We start from the raw sequence: 6,000 nt of genomic DNA, 5'->3' as shown, positions 1-6,000 counted from the left end.
TATAGGGTGGACTTCCTCCTCAGTCATCCATAGATAGCATAAACATGTAAAAGTTCATTTTGATGATGCTTAGAGCTTTCGAGGCTCTCTTTGCTGATATACAGCATTTTTAGGTGTATTACTTAGTAAGATGGAACTGCTATAGAGGCAGAAAGAGTAATAATGAAACTGAAATAAGCTGACTTGAAATGAGGGCAAAGTTCACAGTATTGCTAAACTTCCACATTCTAGAGTTATAGAATCACGGAATGGTTTGGACTGGTTGTTGTTCAATGCCAGCATATAAATCCATCCTATTCTAGGCCGGTTTAGTTACTCTTCCTCCCACTGGTGTGCTCCTTCTCCCTTTTCTTACCAGATGGTGGGCACCATGGTTCAGGAAGAGCCTTCCCCTTTCCAGTAGCATTGAACTGTAGGGTGAGCTTGCAAAACCATGCTGTAAGGTGTGATTTGCTGGTACAGCAAAGCTGATTTCACATACAGCTGCTGCTAGGAAGTGAAGTCCTGTTTTTCTCCTCCAAACCCCAGAATGCAAATTTCAATTGCTCTGCTTTAAGACGTGTTTTTGTGCTAGCTTAGTTCTGTGACCTGGCATACCATGAGCTCAGCCAAGCACCAGTGACAGAGACGAAGGAGGAGGATTTGGCTGCAGCTTGTGTACAAGCTGCCTGTTGTGGTGGGGCTGAACTCTCCCTTCCCAGTAACATCCTGCCTGACAAAGCAGGGGTCCTTTGAAGCATCCTACGGCAGGGAACTTTATAACAGTCACCTTGAAAGAAGATTATGTTTAATGACAATCTAGAGCAGCACCAGCTCTGTACCTGTAAGCACAATTACATACTTTCTTTCTGGGAGCTGTGGCATATGAAAAGCTTGCTTGTACACCCTGCCTCCTTGGTTCCTCTCAGAAGATTGTACACAGTGTGTGGCCAGTCTGCCCATACCCAAGGTGTATTTGAGACCTACTGCTGCTGAGGTTGTGGGCATTTGATTTGTTTGCCCCAATAATCACTAGATCTCCCCTGAGTCCTCGTAGAATCCATGTAGATTCAGCCCAGCTATGAGGAGAGGGCACTGTGCTAAAGACCTCCAGAGGTCCCATCCACCTCTGTCCTGTGAAGCTGAACAGTCGCTCAGTCACGTTCACCGCCAGTACAGCTGGTTCATTATTTCACACAGTCATTACTATTCATCACACTGTTGCTTGGTTTTAAAATCTGGAGATGGCTAAGGCAAAATAAGCCTTGACAGGATGTCTCTTCTTGCTGCTGGGGGTATTGGCAGGATCTGGATTATTCCTGAACTAGTGCAAATTCCACTGTTTCCTCCCACTGCAGTGCAGCTCAGCAGCGTGCTGGCCAATTGATGCCTGAAAATAGAGCTCAGAGTAAACCTGCAATATGCAAATAAGCAAAACAGTCACTACTGCAGCTCTGCCAGAGCCTCCTTTGCCCTGCTTTACCAGACCTGCATCCCTGTGGCTGCTCACATGGCTATGTAGGTGAGAAGAGGGTTCTGCACCCAGCCAGAAACATCTCGCCACAGTGCAGCTGCCCAGATGGGTTTACCTCTGCATTGCCAGCTGCTCTGCTTCCGTTGCTGCAACTATCCCCACAGGGCATTTGCCACCATGCATGAGTCAATATAGAGATAAAGTACTGGCCGCTTTTCTTGTTCAGCAATGTCCAGGGCCAGCTGGATGGCTTTCACCTTGGCAAACTGATTCGATTCACCCTCTCCTTCAGCAGTTTCTGCAACTTGTCGTAGGGGATTCCATACATCCCTGATGCTTCCAAAGCACTGGAGCAGCCCATTAGCTTAGATACTTGCCCATACTATCCCACACACCCTGCCACTCATGACTGTCCAGCCTTGGGGAAAATCATTTTGTGGTCCTCCTATATAGTCATCTAACCCTAGACAAGATCCAAACCCACACTGCTTAGCTTTTGAGATCAGATAAAACGGGGCATTCTCAGGGTGGGATGGGCATGAATGGGTAAAACACATGCTGCATGTGTGCCAACATGCCGATCCCCAACACAAGTAGCAGGCAGGTCTCAAGGGCAAAGTACAGAGGTGGTGACCACGGAAATGCAAGCCAGTTCAGCTGAAACTCTGAGACCAAGTACGGCAACAGCAAATCAACATCGTGATGAGTGACTATTAATCCGAAACAGTGAATGCTTATCACAGATACAATTAGACACACTCTGATCAGATCTATACTTATCTCAACCCTTTCAGCTCCAGGTTGGGTGCCAAAAAGAACTGTCACAGCCTCTAATAATAACTACGCTCCAAGCACACATATTCGAATTGTTAAACACGGTCTGGTTATAGACTTCATTGGTTCGCATGTATTTACAGCAGAATTAGCTGCTCTGATTGCTAAGTAAGCCAGAAAAGTATTGATTGGAAAGGGCCCTGCACCTACAGCGCTCATCATAGTACTTGCAGTTTGATGTAGACTTTTCAGTTGCTCCCAGGTGATGTTTTGCGAGTCATTCCTTTTTCTCTTCCTCTGTCTCATTCTGCTTGGGGTCTTCAAGGTCAGCTCCTGCATCTGAGGTGTCAGGTTCTTCGACTTGTCCATCCAGTTCATGGTATGGCTTGACAAACTTTGCAGGCAGCCACCACAGACCTGTAGGCAGGAGGACAAGCATATCCCCCACCCTCCAGGTTATCAGTTCCACAGGCCCTTCACATTTCTGCGGGCCCAAAGGATCACAATACCACACTTTAGCATGTTCAGAAGGCGGACTGTCAGAGCCAAAATGTTGTTGTGCTGCAGTGACAGGAGTATTCATGGAAGACTGAGTGCAACTTAAAAAATTCAGTGTATAGATGGCCTTGTCTAATTGCTCTTGAGGGGCCATATTCCCCCTTTTTTGTTTTTGTAGCATGGATCTCAGAACAGCATCAGTTCGTTCCACAGTCCCCTGGCCTGTGGGGGAGTGAGGAATACCAGTGACTTGCATGACACCCCATTGCTGTAAAAACCGTGATAAAGCTAATGAAGTATATGCAGGGCCATTATCCATCTTCAACTGTGAAGGAACTCCTGAGGTAGCATTAAATGTTGGATAACACCACGGGCCTTCTATCCTTTATGGGCAGTGGCTGAAACCCTATGTGAAAATGTGTCAACAGACAAATGAACATATTTAGAGGCACCAAAGGAAGCAATGCGTGTAACATCTGTTTGCCAAACCTCATTCGCCTTAAGCCACGAGGATTTACACCCACGGCAAATGAGAATTGAGCTGTTGACTGACAGTCAGGACAAGACCTGACAATTTGCTTTGCTTGAGAAGAAGACAAGTTAAACTGTTTCTTTAAAGCAGAGGCATCCTGATGAAAAAAGGAATGTCAAGCAGCTGCAGAAGTAAACTGCAGTGTGAACAGTCAAGGGGTCTGCTGTGTCATTACACACAGTTAAAGGGCCAGGCAGGCTGGAATGCGATCTAACATGTCTGATAAAAACAGAGTAATTCTTAGTTTCCAAATAATGTTTTCGCTTCAGCAAAATGTCAAAAACTGCACGGTTATCAATTTAACACACTAAAGGGAAGACGTGGTAACAACTGAGCAGCATATTCTGAGTCACAAACAATATTTAAGGATTCTGTAGGAAATAACTGTAGCCCATGAAAGACTGCAGCAATTTCAATAAGCTGCACAGAGCCATCCACATGTGTAACAGAGGATTGCCAGGAACCATTTTCAAACCAAACAACAGCAGCTTTGCCAGTTTTTCCAGAGCCATCAACAAAAACGGGTTTAGCATCCTGAATGGGTTGTGTTTGAGCTATACATCACCCCTGTACACCAAAATCTGAAAAAGCTTTTAACAATTTATGTTTTGGAGTACCTTAAAAATTTTCCTTTAAAGTCTGGTAACGCTATTCAGAAAGACAAAGACTGAGAGAAAAGGAACTGAAAGTCTGTGACAGTTAATTCTGGAGGGTTATTGCCTGTTACATGTTGAAACCTCGTGTGGCCTTTGGCAATTAAGCCAACAATCACATCTAACAGTTCTGTCACAGTCTTCCTCTGAGTATATGGTAAGAAAACCCATTCCAAAAAGTAAACAGTTACTGTCGATTTGACTTATAACTCCTAATGGCCTTCATTGCATATTAACAACAAACAGAGAAATCAGCAAGCGTAAATGCACTCTATTTGCCTGTAGCATCTCAATTTAACATTTGAAGCGTCGATAGCTTCTGGGGTAAGTTGATGAGAATTCAAGTCTTAGTCCCCTCGTAGCAAATCAAAGAGCGGTTCAAGGTTGGCATTAGTAATACTCAACATAGGACTGCACCCAACTGATAGTACCTAAGAGCTTCTGTAAATCATTCAAATTTGTGATTTTTTTTGCCAATTTTAGGTTCTGAGGTTTTACTGTTCTTTCAGTCAGCACCCAGCCCAAGTACTTCCAGCGTGGCATTCTTCATATTTTTTCCTGGGCAATTTGTAGTCCAAAACAACAGAAGTTTTCTGTTAAATGATTGACAGTTGTTTCTAAATATTGTTCCATTTCTGCACAGGCCAAAATGTCATCCATATAATGATAAATTATCTGTTCAGGATATAGCTGCGGAAACCATTAGCTGACAGATTGTTGGACTGTTCATCATTCCGTGTGGCAAAACAAGCCATTGACATCTTTGCATGGGAGCAGCACAGTTGACTGAAGGCACAGAAAGAGCAAACTTATCACAACCTCCAGGATGCAAAAAAAAACATCCTTAAAATCAATAATGCAAAGAAACCCATGGGTCGCATTACATTATTAACTGCACTCAGATCCTTGCAAGAGTCGCCACTTCGCTGGTTTCTTTGGGATTACAAAAATGGGTGTGTTCCAGGGACTAGTAGATGGAACGATATGTCCTACTTTCAGTTGCTCTTCAACCAATAAATGTGTTTGTTCCAATTTTTCCCCTTTTAAAGGTCACTGATCAACCCAAACTGTTTTTTATGTTAACCGTGAGAGTCTGAGCAGGGGCTTCAGATCAGCAGCCGTTAGGATAAATTTGTCCTGTCTGTGGTAAGTAACAAATTCCACTGTGTTTGCACATCTCACCCCCACAGATTCATAGAAACTGGCAGTATATATGGTTGAAAATGAGCTACGGCACCACCCAGTGCAATAACTTTGAGAACTCAACTACTTTTAAAAGGAGATTGTATACCTCCTATTCCAGCTACTGATACTAAAGTCTTTCCAAAGGGCCAATCAGTTGGCCATTGAGATTGTGAAATAATCAAAACATCTGCCCCAATGTCTATTAACCCACTAAAGACTCTGCAAATTCAATAAAGGTTGTTTCTGAGTAATCCCCTGGGTCCAATAAACCTCAGCTTTTCCAGAATTTCCAAAGCCAGAGGTATTTATTCCTTGTGTTAATTTCTACTTTTGGCACCCAGGATGGAATCAAAACAACTTGTGCTAATTTTTGACTTTTTGGAATTTTACAACTGCCATTTAAGGCAGATGCTAAAATTTTTATTTCTCCTGTATAATCCAAACCTATTACCCCTGGATGAACTTTCACTCCTTGGAGAACTGTATTTGAGCAGCCTAACAAAAGACCCATAAATCCTTTTGGTAAAGGTCCCCAAATATCGGTAGCTATAGCTTTAACAGTGTCACAATCTAACCTGATGTCGGTGCTTGCTGCCAAACCCAACCCCGCGCTGCCTGTTGTGGCAGCTCCAAGATCGGAGATCCCGGATGTTTTGAGGGGTATCGGGTTTTGCAGTGCCCCGCTTGGAGTTTCCCGAGAAAGGATTTCATCCTTATCAAATTTCCATTTACACTGATTGCTCCAGTGATATCCTTTCTTGCATCTGGGACAGAGTTCAGATGGCGTTTTCCCTTTCTGTTTTCGTTTCTTTTGGGGACACATTTTACCAATATGTCCTTCCTTTCCACAGTTACAACATTTTTACTGACACATATTAAGTTTCAATAATGCAGCAACCAATACA

The sequence above is a fragment of the Pezoporus flaviventris genome, unplaced genomic scaffold (assembly GCF_033815535.1).
Source record: "Pezoporus flaviventris isolate CSIRO_AGI_PZ_B2104156 unplaced genomic scaffold, CSIRO_AGI_Pfla_v1 ptg000015l, whole genome shotgun sequence".
In the NCBI taxonomy this organism is placed as follows: domain Eukaryota; kingdom Metazoa; phylum Chordata; class Aves; order Psittaciformes; family Psittacidae; genus Pezoporus; species Pezoporus flaviventris.
This window is presented reverse-complemented; position numbering follows the sequence as displayed.